Below are 16,466 nucleotides of genomic sequence, written 5' to 3' on the forward strand. Positions count from 1 at the left end.
CACACCCACAGCCGCAGGTTTATTGAATTGTAATAATAATAAAGTGGGAAGTTGTCCAGCTTTCAAAAGCTGAGGTCATCGCCGGCCCTCTGCGTGTTTTCCTTCTTTTTATCTTCTTTCGTTCATATTTTGTTGTCAACTGCAGCCATTTGAGGGTCTTGATCTGGTTACTGGCTCTTTGATTTCAAATATATACTACGTTGATATTATAGAATGCTATTCTCTCGTTTGTACCTCAGGTTTTCAAATACAGAATAGAAACAAAACATACAATACATATGTATATACATCACCACAAACATAGATGTCTGGACACTCACTTCCCCAGAGTACTCGATATTCCTCAGGGCGGGGTTGAACCCGCCCACTCTCGCTAATAAGTTACTTTTACTCTCCAGACGTCGTACACTCACCCCAGTGTACTCGATATTCCTCGGGGCGGGGTTATAAGCAACCTCTTCCTTTCACACTAATAAATTACATTCATGACAGTAAATTAACCCAAACACAACACTCGATAGAAACATAGAGGTCTGGTCACATTCACTCCACCAGAGTACTCGATATTCCTCGGGGCGGGGTTGAACCCGCCCACTCTCGCTAATAAGTTACTTTTACTCTCCAGACGTCGTACACTCACCCCAGAGTCCTCGATATTCCTCGGGGCGGGGTTAAATCACCACTTTCTTTCATGCTTATAAATTAAATTCATTCCAATAAATTAACATAAAGTCAAGCACAGACACAACACAAACACAAAACTATATACATTTAAAAATCCCTATAGCTCTGAGGTACCGGAACAGCGATCTGTGCCCGCTGCCGTGCTTCAAGATATGCACAGGTCCGATGATATGCCAAAATATTTTCTATATACATCAAGCCTTCTACAATTGAAGAGGTGCTCGACCGTTTTTCTCTCCTTGTAGAACGGCCACCTACGCGGTCGCTTTCCGGCCAGAAGGTGCCCGTGCGTTATTCTTGTATGACCTATGCGTATTCTTGTCAGTATGGCCTTTTCCCTTTTCGAACCGTTCCCGTGTACCAGGGACCGACTTCTTTCTTATTAAAGTGTAATAAAGTATAAATAGATCCTACAACAGCTACTTATAAATATAGTAAAAGGATGGCGGCGGTATTAAAATTCAGCCGTATTACAATAACTGACATGACTAAAACTATCTTTGACTTCTCAGACAAAATACCAGACTATGAAAACCCAATCAGTATAATTATTCAAAAGAGAGCTAAATTGAAAGTTTAAGTTCTTCTATGATATAAAGATGGGAAATGAAACATGATTGAACATGAAAACATACTACCAGATAATCAGGCAGGTCTTTAAGTTCCTCCAGCTGACGAAATCAACTCATAGAATTGCCTTAATTCACTAAACAAACCTAGAATCTACAGTTTAACGCCACTACGTTCCAGATCATGGGGAAAATACCGCAATGATGCGCCCGTAGTGTAGTTTTAAGGGGAGCTTCAGATAAGTGCATATTGTACATCCCTTTTGTGACATCAACAGGAACCGTAAGCGAACGATGAAAAAAAATCTTAATAACAACCAAATAGGAAAAAGTTGAAATCGTACTCTATAGAAAGGAATTAATTAATTTTAAAAATACCATTTTAAAAATGAGACTACTTTTTTAACATTCGATCGATAAATTATAAAATATAGACATATGTTTATACGATTCGGCGGTGCGGACCGGGGAGGGCTCAGCCTTCCTCGTATGTACCGACTCTCTGAGTGCTGTCTGGACTATACGCGACATGTTTTCTGTGGACCCTCTCGTCGTGCTCTTGTTAGAGAAATACGCGGAGCTGGAGCCTCTCGAAAAAAAGGTGGTTGTTGTCTGGATTACCGGACACGTCGAACTGGAGGGTAACGAACGCGCGGACGAGGCGGCGAAAGCCGGTACGTCCCACCCTCCTGATCGGACCATCGCGATCAGGAACCCTGACGCTAGACACGCAATAAAAAATATGATAAAAAAAAGATATCAGCGTCAGTGGGCGGGGTCGTCGGAGAGGCTCTTACGAGTCAAGAGCACGACCAGTAAATGGCCCTCAGAGAGCCTGAGCAGGAGACGAGGGATCGACCTCACTCGACTGAGGATTGGCCATACGCGGTTGACACATGGGCACCTGCTTTTGGGCCAAAGCCCGCGCACGTGCCCCTTATGCAGAGAAAGGTTGCTCGAAGTGTCCCACATAATAGAGGCGTGTCATGCCTTGGCTCCATACAGAGAGCGTGTAGGCATGCCGCATGACTTAAGAAGAGTTCTCGAACACGGTAGCGAGTTTCAGAGTCCCCAGTTCCGCTTTTTAGGGGAAATTGTTTTTTTTATTGTATATAATATGTCTTATGCGTTGTATCTATATGTTTTGTCTGAGTGCATGTATTTATTAGCGTGAATGGCGAGGGGTGAGGGTTAAATATAACGCCATCACCGCCCCTCGAACGTAGAGAGCGTATGAGTGTGTGTTCGGGGTCGATGGCGGAATATTTATAAAAGTACTCCATCGACCCCAATCTTGATTAGTTTGAGTATAGGTCGGTGGAGGAATATCAAGTACTCCACCAACCAAACAGAATGAGTGTACTGGATAGATGTATTTATGTGTATGAATGGATTTATTTGTATGAATGTAGTGTTTGAAAGGGTAAATAGAATATAGACTTAGTTGGGGGCTGAAATGACCTAGATGTCGGAAGCCCCAGTCAAAAAAAAAGAAGAAAAAAAATACTATAAAATACACAGAGGCGTCGGTGCCCGCAGCAGTTAAGATGTTGGCACGGCGCACATCACCGTAAGTTAAAGGGGCATGGTTCGAATGTAGGGCCGCTCGATTGGACATACTTACAAAATTTAAAAAAATAAAAAATAAATAAACAGTCTGCCAAGTTCCCCAGTTAATCAATTTAATTATTCTGGTTAATTTTGCATATAATTGATTTATAATTTTCTAACCTTTTTAAACCAACGCTTAGTCAAACATATCGAGTCGTTAATAATTCAAAATAATAAATTGTCGACGTTTCGCTTGTATTCTTTTTTAAAAATAAAATATACTGTGAGTGATGATCACTAAACTAAAATAATTGAAAAAGCGTAAAAACGTGTATGTGAAGATAATTCCATCAAAACGACTATAATAATAGTATTTTTACACGTTCATATAACCTTTTATTAAATATTATTTATTTATCATGTCAGAAAAACACCATTTGTCTGTGCCTTAATTTACAGCATCAGCAGATTAAACCTAATGCATCAGCACCCCACACTGGAGGAAAGTTCTGGACTTTATTCAGAAATCAAATAAAAATATTGGGAAATAGTAGGGTCTTGGATGTGCATTTCATTGCCAGCCACCCATATCCCCCCCAGGCTATGTCATCGATCGGAAAGTCATTCCTGCATCCCTGCTTACGTTGCGGAGGTCCCTGGTATTTTCTATTTTCTCACTTGTTTGTGTAACATTTAAATAGGAATGTTTTTGTGGGTTAAGAAGAATTGTTGACCGCCCTAAGGGCAAATCATATTGATTTTTAACCGGTTGTTTAAAAAAAAAACCTTTTCGCCGTTCGTATAAATGTATAGAGGGTATTTTAAGTAACTTAAAAAACTAACACTTATATTTTATTGTTATGGCAGCATTAAATAAACATTTTGTTTTGGATTTGTAAGGAGTGGTCAATAATGAGTTAAGTCAGAAAATCACCTTTTTCATTTTTTTGCCGACGATTCGACCTTTACAACCTGCAAAAAGTGCCCTGAAGATGACCCGAACAAAGGTCGAAACGTCGGCTAAAATATGAAAAAAGTGTTTTTCCAAACTACCCCATTCTTGATCGTTCCTCACAAATCCAACGAATTATTTAAAAAACCGGTGACTAAAAAAACACTCATTAAATAAAATATGCAAAGACAAATATTAGATTAAAAAATTACATAAAAAGAGAAACTGAAAGGGTTTTCCCACACAGTAATATTGATTATTTTTGCCACATGATAGATAATGTTCAGACTATATAATTTGTCCCAAGTAATTTCATTACTAACGATGAAAACAAATTTATGTTTGAATAGCAAGATGGACGCTCTCCTCAATTCTCAATACGGGTAGATATGGCGGAATTGAAGAAACAAGAGACCCCCCTCCCATATGTATTCAAAGCTAAATTCCTAGCCCTCAAAATAGAATACAGTGAAGGAAGCTTCATTTATACAGATGGTTCTAGGGTCAGTGAGGGGGTCGGCAGCGCAGTATGCTGGGAAAATAAGCTAAAACAATTCCTTTCCCAAAGGCTGCAAGTATCTTTACAGCAGAGTTTACCGCCATATCATCGCGCTGAGTGAAACTGAACACATTGTGTGCAACCAATATGTCATATGCACCGACTCACTCAGTGCGGTCTTAGCCGTCCGTAATATCTTCACCATGGACCCACTAATCCAGGCAATACAAGAGAAAATCAGGGAAATACACGAACAAAGAAATCAGGTAGTTATTGCCTGGATACCGGGCCATGTAGGCATAGAAGGTAATGAAAATGCCGATCAAGTTGCCATACGAGCAGGGATAATGCCACATGACCCGGAAACTCCCGTGAGCCCAGCGGATGTCAAAAAATATATGAATGATCTTTGCTGGAAAGATTGGCAGAACCGATGGGACAAAATGACCGAGAAATTAAAAGAACTAAAACAGTCGGTCAAACCGTGTGCAATGGATAGTATCAGCAAAACAGAGAGAATAATGTTGACCCAACTGCCAATAGGCCACACTAGACTGACGCATGGTCTTCTCTTGGCGATAAAAAGTCCACGGAGATGCCTATTGTGCGGCGCGCAAATAATTGTGAAGCATTTACTAACCGAATGCGAACTATTGGCGCCGCACAGAACAAAGTCTGGCCTTTCCTCGAGTTATAAAGAGGTTTTACAACACAGCAATGACAACTGCAATCAAGTAATCGAATATCTGAAGCAAATAAATGCATATGGTCGCCTTTAATGCTTCTCCACACGTGATTTCGTTTTCCCTTCCTGAAGTGAGTGTATTTATTGGCGAGAATGTGTGAGTGTATGGGTGGGTAGTGCTCGGAATATCGAGTACACCACAGACCCACCAAACGGTAGATATCTCTTTGTGTGTTTTGGGTAGAATGAATGTATTTATTGGCGCGAAAGTGAGTGTGTATGGGTGGTTTGTGCAGGAATATCGCGTACTCCACAGACCCACCGATTGAGGTTAGTATTAGGCTATAATATCTTTTAGAATGAATGGGCGGAAGCACTGTTGTAATATTAAATGCGCCAGTAGCTCCGCATTTTTTATATTTGTAAATACAAAATGATTGGTTACTGTTTGAGTGAATGTATTTATTAGTGCGATAGTAGTGTATGCATGGGTGGGTCTATGGAGGAATATCAAGTACGCCATAAACCCTCCATCCTAGATTTTTGCCACATAATAGATAACGTTCAGGTTATATAATTTGACCCACGTAATTTCATTACTAACGATGACAACAAATTTATGTTTGAATAGCAAGATCTATAAAAACAAATTAATAAAATATATAGTGATCAGGTTATACATTTAATGTAAAACTCGAAAATGGGATATTTATAATTATAATTAACAATTATAATTATTAATTAAGATAATTCTAATTAACAATTATAATTATTAATTAATATAATTATAATTATATTTTTATCGTAACTTTTTATATTTTAAATGTTTATACTTTTGTTACGGTAAAACAAGGTAAACAAATATCAATTTGTTTAATTGTAACAACACAGATAATTTAAATGCTGAACATGATTTAAATTACGTAAATTTATTTTACTTCGAAATACACGATGTTTATTAACAAAAGGTGTTCTGTTCAAAAAAATATAATTTGGAAACTGGCTAATTGCAAACTTGTGTAGAATAAAAAACAGACATACATTGTTTTTAACTCTCATTATATAAAAAATAAATGCAAATCTCATATCCGCCAAACAATCCTTGGTTAAATGAATAAAAAGTTTTGAGACCTTCATTATATATTGATCTAAAAGCTCATCCACCCTCGTCCGTTTAAAATTCAGTCTACCTTAAACCACCCCCTTTCGGATTGATTATGTGATGTAACCAAGGGATTACGGCAATATTTTTTTTTATGGTTATGAATTTTATAAGTTTAAATATTACAATTGAGCTCCATTAAAATCCAGATGGTTATTCAAATTACAACATACAGTAAAGTATAGATTATGAGTGTGTTTCGTATTGCAAAACCTTGGTGGGTTATTTTATGTTTTGTCATTAATGTTATTAAATCCGGAAACCCCTGGTGGAGTAATAAAGTCGGGTGCCCGGTGGTGCGTGCGAGGCGACAATAATTCCGGAAAATTACAGGTTTTAACTTGAGTAATTTCTCGTTGAGGAAGATTTACCGAGTCGTCTTGCTACATTTACAGTTTCGTAACTTTTTTGTTTTCTTCTTGCAGACAAAGCCCCTTCGGAAGCGACGTTCCGGGGAGTCGAGTATCTCTACTACGACCTGAGCAGGACCGGCGGGGAGCCGATCGTATCGACGCAGGATTCCGTCTCGCTGTATTTCAAGACAAGACATCCGTCCGGCCTACTCTTTCATACAGGTTGGTGAAATCTGATTCAAAATAATATCATTATTATTATTGACACAACAATAGAAAAACAGTTTTATTGTTTGAATTAATTCAAATAATTAAGGTTTAAAGTTAAGATAAAAAAGTCAGTGTCATTTGTCGCCGAGAATCCAATCCGATTACACGACATTTGAAAAATGGCGAAAAGGAGGGAAAATTCAAAAGATGGGGTTGAGATGGGAAGTTAGTGCCCGAGTGGACCGAAGTCACGATATCTCAAGTCTTAGAGTAGCGGCGTATCAAGCCGAAGGTCGTGGGTTCGAATCCCGCTCGTCACACTGATTTTTTTATCTCAACTTAAAACCTTAATTAATTGAATGTTATTAATTAGTTAAGCGGACCAAGAAAAATAGTGAATTTAATTGATTAAAATTTGAACATTTGAAAAATGGCAAAAAGTAAGGGAAAATTCAAAAGGTGGTGTTGAGATGGGAAGTTAGTCCCCGAGGGGATCGAAGTCACGATAGCTCAAGTGGTAGAGCAGCGGCGTATCAAGCCGAAGGTCGTGGGCTCGAAGCCCGCTAGTGACACTGACTTTTTTATCTCAACTTAAAACCTTAATTAATTGAATGTTATTAATTGGTCAAGCGGACCACGAAAAATCGTGAATGAGTTTGAATTAATACTTAAAAAATATCAACATGTTGTATTCGTTATAGGGGGGATATCCCTCCCTACCTCTCACCTTTTTTAATATTTTTTCTTCTTTTTATTGATTTTTAACACAATTGATTTTAAAACAATTACAATAATAAAAATGTTGCAAAAACTAAACAGTTGATACGACATGAGTGAAGTACTCGCCCAGTGATGCGGCTTTTATAAAAGAAATAATTGACTTCAATTTATTGACATTTTTCATTACTATGTTGGGAATCACGTGGCAATCGGCGTTTCAGTCAACAGGGAGGATTATCTGGAAAGTTAGTGGAACTGAGCTTACGGACGAAGTCATTCGGTTGTGTAGAACGTGATTGATGGATTTTTTTGTAATAGGCCTTCGCTAAGTCTGAAATAAAGTGAATATTTAAATCTCGGTGAAGAGTTACTTTTGATATATAAAATGTAGGGTTAACAATTTTTTGCAGGAATTGGATTTGAATCTAGGGATCCGATGAAAGTTTGAATGCTTTGTTGATCCCCAGAGTTCGGTACCATAAATCCACATAGGTCTGTATATAGACATAATAGACTAAGATAGATATATTGTTGACCCAGTTTATATCCTACAAAAAATGTCTAAAAATGTTATACAATGTTTTTTCAAATATACATCACAATTATTATGAGAGGAAATAGGAGTTCATAGCATACATTAAATCTATAAATCTATGTGACAAATATGTATATTATAATACGAAGAAAAAGATAAATTTATTTTTGTTACAAGAGGAATTGCATATAGAATCAACTTACCGATGATAAAAAAAATATATTAGCCAAAATTCACCAAATTACAGAGCAAGTAAATAAATTATTCTCTAGCCTATCTCTCGTTCATTTCAGTGTCTATAGAAAAAGAATTAACAAAATGCTATAGGAAGTAAATTGTAAATAATTTCCATATCATTTCATTAATTTAACTTCTTACCTACTTACACACCTATAATAGTAAAATTAAAGTATACAATAAATTAACAAATGCAAAACCTTGTACTCGAGCAAACATTTAAATATAGGATATAAAGAGTTTACTATATTGTAAACAATAATGGACAATAAGGAAATATTAATCTTAACTTAATCTTTAAATTAAGGGGGCTGATTATTCTCCGATAGTCTTATTCAAATAACACTATTTCGGCCTCAACAGTTTAACTTATGATTTCTCCTTCTCGAAGGTGGGATAATAGGTCATCTCAAAAAAACAACAACCAGTTTTTCTTTCAATCCATAACGTTTCGGATTTATTTTAATCCTTCCTCAGGTGAGTTAACGCAGTGGTTGAAACAGTGGTCGTCAGTCATTAATATTTCGTAACAGTTTATTTTAAAAAAAAGAGCCAGTGTGGTACATATTTAAGTCTTTCAGACTCCGAACAAGCGTTTTAATATTTTGTTTTGAGTTGATTTTATTTTGACGAATGTAATAAAAATAATGATTTTAACGAAACCTTGGTGACTTGTTAAAACTATTTTCTTGAGAGCTCAGCTGTTTACTTATAATGTGTTAATTAAAACCGGCACAATTTAAATGTATTATTTCACCGCAGCACACGTCCGAGGGAAGATTCAGTTCAACAATCACGTCGCTTTGTTTAATGGACTGCCATGGAGTCTAAAACCGCTATCATTAGTCTTTAAACCGCCCAATAATTCATAGTAGAAACAGGCTTTATCATCGCCACACCAGACGATTCTCATTAATAGGTGCAATGGGCTTGCAATTAGATTTCTGACGATCAATTTTCCGTTTAATTACAACTCGTATGTCGGTTTCCGTCCAAATTCGAATCTGAAATGTATACTGGAGAACACGAACTGTTTTACTATATATTTTTTTACATTATAAAACAAAAATATTTCCGCTCAATAACGCTAATTTAACAAAAATATTTACTCAAGAAATCAAGGAAAGTTAACTGCATAGTTATTTTTATAGTTACAAAAAGGTGGGTTTTTCTATTCATGCTAGACCTTGTTGATCAGGGCGTACAAGCTGATTGCTGTTAATGGAAGCTACATCAGAGCAAATATTTATCTTTACTTCCATTTCGGCGTAGATTTTAATACACATTGTATACGAATAATTGATTCTTACTTTGATTCAAGGCAGTCTTTGAGTTGACAACTTTCGTATAATTACTTGAAGATAAATATTTTCATTAATGATAATAACGGCTAAACACCTTTTACAATCAATTCCGGAATGAATACTAAACACAAACTCGAAAGCCTGGATAATAAAAAATTATGGACAACTTCAATGGGAAATTATTTTAAGTTGATCTTCGAACCCCAAGAATCATTCAAGTTTAATTTAAACTGGACAATTAAATTTTAGGTGAAAGCCAAACAAAGCACAAAATCAGTTGTAATCAATAAATGTACTTGTATTTTATAATAGTATTAATTATAGCGGGCCAAGTTTACAAATTTAATAAAAAAGCCGCTTAGAAAATAAATAAAAACTTTATTTCTGACAGTATGTTTAGATTTATAATAATAAACTAATTTTTTTTTATTAATTATAAGGTAAGCAAATGAGTATTTAAATTTAAATAGGTGAATTTAAAAGAAATATTAAGAGTTCGTGGATGGTACGAAGGATTTATTTATGCTCACCACACATGGTATCTATTTTAGTCAGTTTTAATTCAGCAATTGTCCAATGAATTTTAATCATGATGAATGAGTTACTCTGATTTCATTCGAATCAATATTCTGTCATCAATGAATTCAAATACTTTTGAACTGTATGGTGATCACAGAAAACGCATATTATAATATACATATGAAACATTCATCACATTGCACACATCACACATTTTTACATAGTTTAATTTTTCAACAATTCAGCTTTCCTTTTCCTATTTATCTCCTTCTGTATAATCCTGAAAGGATAATCTGGCCGAACCAACGTTTTTTCCCTTCTTTTCACCTCAAAGAAGCCGACTCCTTATACAAAAATGTCTTTCTATACCGACTTCCTTCCCCACGCCTTCAAAATCCACGTATATAAACATAAAACAGCAATACATGACAGGAAGAATGGCACAATTAGGCAGAAAACACTTTGAGTGAGTAGAAATTCTTTGATTGAATATTTAAAAAAAAAATATTTTGCATTGTATAAATTCACTTTTTCCACGTCCTACATGTATTTGTTAAATTTAAACAATGATTGTAAATCCCAGGCCCTGAAGATGATCTGAATAAAGATCGAAATTTTGGCACGATAAAGAAAATGTTTTTTTGAAATTACATCACACCAGACAGCATCTCACGATTTCTGAATAATCATACTTTTGAACTCTAATTCAAATTAAAATTAGACCTTTTTGACAATATATAGGGAATTAAAACCGTGTGTTATTTTTCAAATTTTAGTTTAGAGTTAGAAAAAATCGTCGATATTTAGTAATTGTATTTGCAAATCATTTCATCAGAGGCATTTCGACGATATTTATAAAAATAAAAAGGACATACTAATTAAAATACTAAATATTAAGCACACGAAATGAAAATTTTATAGGCTAAAAAATATAAATTTATATATTTTTATATTTTTTAATATATTTTTATAAAAAATGTATACATTTTTTAGAGTATTCATTGTTTTCATATAACATAATGGGCCGGATCGATGGCCTGAAAGTCAAAGAAGGGTTCTAACCTGGTTGAGAATAGGCCATACACGATTGACGTACGGACTCCTGCTTCTAAGGCAAATCCTGTTTATAGAGAAAGGTTGCTCAGTGTTTAATTGAATGGTGGGATTAGGACAGTTGTTTTATACCTTGTGAGAAGAAATAAAAAATAAACCACAGCAAAAAATACAAATAAACACCTTTTTTCTATTTTTTGAAAATAAAAATGAATAATACAGAATAAATTCCTTTTTTTAAATTAAAAACAAATAATCCAAAATAGATACCTTTTCTATATAAAAATGAATATTACCGATTAAAACCTTTTTTAAAAACTAAAAATTAAAAATACTAAACCAATACTTTTTCTTCAATTAAAATTAATGACATTGAGCCGGCAATAATAAAGAAAATCAATTAACAGAAATAAAATAATGAAAATGAAATGTTCTTGGGACAAGTGATTATCCTACCAGTGCAGCTCGATGAAAGTCGAAGGTAAATAGCTGTCGAACTCAATCGAAGCCGGTTGCCCAGTCCGATGTGCCAGAAAGATCTCCTCTGTCCAGAAAAAAGGCCGTTGAATCCAGAAATGTATATATTTTGTCGTTCCCGGGGAAAAAGGCGAGAGCGCAAAACCGCAAAGGCGAGAAGCAACCTGTCGGGACGCCACGCGTTCCTCGTCTGCCGGAGCCGCCGCGCATCAAGCGAATTCTGGTGCACTCGCGCTCCAATTTGAAAGTTGTTATAAGTGTGTCACATTTAGTCGAGGTGTGACTAGAGTCTTGTGGGAAAAACAACGAATAAAATTTAACAGACAAATCCGCTTACATTATCTTCATATTCCTACAACGATCTTCACTTCACTCTACTTAAATAACATAACCCCTCTCAGCAGCGGACAAGGAGCAGAACCTCTGATTCTAGATTAACGTGCAGACGTCTCACACGACTAAAACGTCCGGAAGTTATGACACGACACTCGACTCTTACGGTTTCTTGACAAATATTCTGACTTACCTCGAAAAAATTGAAATCTGCACACCATAGTTAACCCGACATGGACTACTGGCTGTAATTATGAGAATTTCCAAACAGTCCAACATCCACCGCATCCATTTTTTCCATTTTTTAACTCGTTTTTATGAATTTTATTCCTATTTCCTATCTGTTCCATATTACTTTTTAACAACTTAAGTTTAACTTAGGGAAGTAGTAATGTACTGGGAAAAAAATAAGAAAAAAGTTACTTTCCGAGTTATTAGTGGAATGAGAAATACATCTAGTCCATTCTTTCTCGAAATTAGCCTTGTCCTTGACATTTTATTATATATTTATTATATTATAGGTCGATATTAATTATCTGTTGAAATTGTTAGAAGTATCGACCTGCTTATTCATGAACAAGCTTTCCACCTATTTTACGGACATCATCAGGTTAAAAAATACTTAGAGATGTCTACAAATTGACATAATTACATTGGTTTCAAATTTCTATAAAGATAGACTCGGTCCAACTTGCCAAGGACTGTGGTAATATTGTTAGAGATGCCAATTTTTAGGCATCTTTAAGACTATTTTACTCTGATGACGACCTTAAAATCAGTCGAAAGCATGGCAGTTGAATTTGTTTTATCATCTAGTCCATACTAAGGACCAGATTATTCGAGATATTAATTACGTACATATAATCTAATTAATTATATACTGCAGATATTAGTGAGAATACTCCTATTACACACCATTAATTAAACCTAAATCTCAACTAGATAAACTATGACACATATGTGTGTACTAAAGTTTATTTATTACCAAATTAGCAAAATTACAAAAATTAAATCCCAAATTTTTTCTCATTGGATGGAGAGCACTTATAGTTGCCAAATTTCCACCTGTTCGGGGCTTCAGACTTTTTTTCAGTCCAACGGATAGATTCCAATTCCAGGCAACTTTATATAATTCGTCACATCATGTTCAAAAATTACCTTTTTTTAAAAATAAAAAATAACATTATGATTTCCGTATCCATATATCGATTTCGGCTTTGTATAGTTTACATTTTTTCTGAATATCCAAAAATGATACGCTACGAAGTAACTATTTCTTGTATATTTCCAGTAGCTATATACTTTTGTAAGATTTTACATTATGTATTTTGCGACATTTTGTATGTATAATTGTGTAACAATTCAAAGAGAGTGCAAGATGTAGTGTTGTGTAAAGGCTCATGTGGAGTGAATCCAAACGCAATTGAACGTCAATAGCATGATTGGTTTTAGCAAACAAAGCGTAATGTCCAATATGCAAATTTCCCAAATAGGCTTTCTGCCTGAATTGTCCTGTTAAATCGATTTGCAAATCCAAAATTCAAATTCCAATTATCTAGCCGCTAAAAACAGGTAATATGACCACCGTGTCAAAAGGACGAGAATTGTTCTTTTCAGGATGTTTTCGGTTTTAAGACATTGTAAATTGGAGAATTGGAGTTTTGAAAGTTTGATAACAACGAGAGGAAAGGATGGCATCGGAATTAGGCCTTAAGCTTCCCATGGGTCCCATTACAAGACATCTTATTCAAACCCTCTTTCTCTCCTGATCTACTAAACTCCAATTATTCAGACGTAAGACGACTCAGAACGGTAATAAGACAATTAGGAAGGAAATTTTCCGAACATTCAAAATGGCAAGCACGGCCCGATCTCGTATTCAAACTTTCCCCGTGCTTTCTCGGGAGAGGGGAGCTTTTTCTTTTAACCCGCATTCCATTCGTTTCAACAATGCGAATTCCAAGAATATCGTATATTGACTGACGGTTTTCGAAACGAGGGAGTGTTTTGTGCGAGCATACAGATCACGTAGGAATTGTTTGCAAGGCATTTCCTTGTACCCAATAAAGTACCATTGTACCAATGAAGACGTGCGTTAAATATACAAGCCGGAATGAATAGTCGTATTTATTAATTAAATGTCATCTGTGATTCCAGTAGCATTAAAATTCATCGTTTTATTACTCCAGTATAATTGAACGCAATGAAGCTTACTTGCTTTTAATGAAATGTATAGACTAATATCACCTTGTTAACAAACAGCTAAATCATAATTATACAAAAAAATACCAGCACCAAAAATGAACGGTACAATCACCACGGAAGGAGGTGACCGTTGCGCTTGCTTAACACAAGGGTAGGTCATACGCGTTTGCCCGTTACGCAGAAATAAACAGTCCAGCACCTTTTTAATTTTAGAAAGCGTTTATAGGCAATAGGGGTATTCACGATGTTTGTAAGATGTTAACTTGAATAGAGAAATCTCCAGTAAGATCGTGAACGCCCCCTTCTTTTCTTAGCATGTTAAACGTTAATTTTTCCGCAAATTGGTAGAAGCAAAAATAAAGCTATAACAGTCCTTGAAGGCTTGTTGTTGTTTGTTATTGTTTTCTTTTTTGTTAAATTGTAAGATGCCAGAAGTTAATAAAAAATGAAAATTAATTAACTCTTTCATTTAACAAAACAAACATAAACGTAATTTCTTAGAAATGGTTTATATCATCAGAGATAAACACAGCATCAATTACAAAACAGATACATATAAACTCAGTCGCGGCTACGCCAATATCATTAATAAAATATAATACAGGTAACGTACCTATATCATCACATTACATTCCGCACATCAAATATTTTTCACATAGTCTAATTTCCCAACAATTTAGCTTTCCTTTTCCTATTTATACCCGTCTATACAATCCTGAAAGGATAATCTGGCCGAACCATTACCAACAAATTTTTCCCTTCGTTGGGTCTTTTCACCTCAAAGAAGCCGACGCCTTATACAAAAATGTCTTTTCTATACCTACTTCCTTCCCCACCCCTTCGAAAATCCAACATATATAAACACAAAATAGCAAGCTCACTGGCACCCTCGACCCGACACGCAAGAATGGCACAATTACACAGAAGACAAACACTTTGAGTGAGTAGAAATACTTTGACTCAATATATAAAAAATATATTTTGCATTGTATAAATTCACTTTTCCACATCCTAAATGTATTTGTTAAATGTAAACAATGTTTGTAAATCCCAGGCCCTGAAGATGATCTCAATAAAGATCGAAACGTTGCCACGATAAAGAAAATGTTTTTTCTGAAACCTACATCACACCTGACCGCATCTCACGATATCTGAATAACTAAAGTCAACTATATTTATGGAAAAAAAAGCCAGATAACATAATAAAGTTTAATAAACTTGTGTAAGTGTTTTTTAAATAAGTCAAAGCATTCGGGATAAATCTTACAACAAAAATGTTGGGGGGCTTCGGTAGCTGCAACGGTTTAGGCGTTGACACGGCGCTCATGATTGTAAGGTAAAGGTCCCGGGTTCGAATCCAGCGGCCCTGCAATCAACCCTACAAGCTTACAAACTTTTTTTTTTCAAAAACACCGGCATCCCAAGGGGTCATATAACCTCTTCTGTTGCGAACCCTGTGGTATAGTGTAGTTGAGGTTTGAGACCCCGAAACGGCTCACCTCGAGTCCTCATCCACGACCCTTTCTCAATCCAGGTTCCTTCATTCTAACCTGTTACCCTTACAAAAGTTACGTATTGGTCTGATTTAATTACCGCGTTATTAAGAATAAAAATACGTGTAAACAAAAACCAGCTGTTAAATTCTGGCTGCCATGTTGTTACCTACGCCCTAACGGAGAGCAATGTGACTACATTTTCGACCTAACATCTAACATTCGCCAAGGCCTGTTAGATCGAGCAATGTTAACTAGTCGATTCTTACAAGTTTCATCATTTTTCTTGATCTAACAAAACCTAACAGAGTTAACAGGGTTAACACAAAGTTAGTGATACCTGTAATATTTTAATATATCGTTGGCTCTGTGCTTAATCTTGAGACACGTCTTCGGCACAGATCGCTATTCAGACACCTCAGAGCAATAGTGATTTTTAAATATATATAATGTTTATGTGCGTTTGTGTTGTGTACGTGTTAACTTTATGTTAATTTATTGGATTGAATATAGTTTTTTAACGTGAATGGAAAGGGTGTAAACCCTCTTATTGTAAACATAGCTGAAGATGGAAAACTTTATGATTAAGAACCTTTAATGGATGTAGGAAGGAACACCCCGTTAAGCAGGGCGCGCGCTGGTGTTGTCGCAAAACAAATAATTAAATAAACGAAAATTAAATAAAACCCAAAATACCTTTGGTGGACGGGTGTGTAGTCCTCGCCAATCTTCTTTTCACTACCCAGCAATTCAGCAACTAAGCCCTCAACATAACCAAGGCCATGGAATTTTATGCTTAGATTTTTTTTTTTTTTTTTTTTTTTTCAATGGATACCAGGGACTGGAGGAGTTCCCTCCTGAGTACTGCAGCTGAGCTGTACAGCTTATTGTACTTTATCCCCGGCTCCATATTTTGGGGGAGGGC

General features: G+C 35.6%; 1 protein-coding gene across 3 annotated transcripts in view; it reads left to right on the forward strand.

Annotated features, from left to right (window-relative positions):
• The first annotated feature begins 6,531 nt into the window (after nucleotides 1-6,531).
• The window catches only part of LOC106666175 (neurexin-2), a 167,239-nt gene continuing 157,304 nt past the window's right edge, over nucleotides 6,532-16,466 (forward strand). For all 3 annotated transcript variants that reach the window (XM_024229884.1, XM_024229885.1, XM_024229886.1), the window contains exon 1: nucleotides 6,532-6,677. The gene's annotated coding sequence lies outside the window, so the exon portion shown is untranslated. The remainder of the gene's footprint in view (nucleotides 6,678-16,466) is intronic.

This window comes from Cimex lectularius, unplaced genomic scaffold, assembly GCF_000648675.2.
Source record: "Cimex lectularius strain Harlan isolate CLEC.00 unplaced genomic scaffold, Clec_2.1 scaffold162, whole genome shotgun sequence".
In the NCBI taxonomy this organism is placed as follows: domain Eukaryota; kingdom Metazoa; phylum Arthropoda; class Insecta; order Hemiptera; family Cimicidae; genus Cimex; species Cimex lectularius.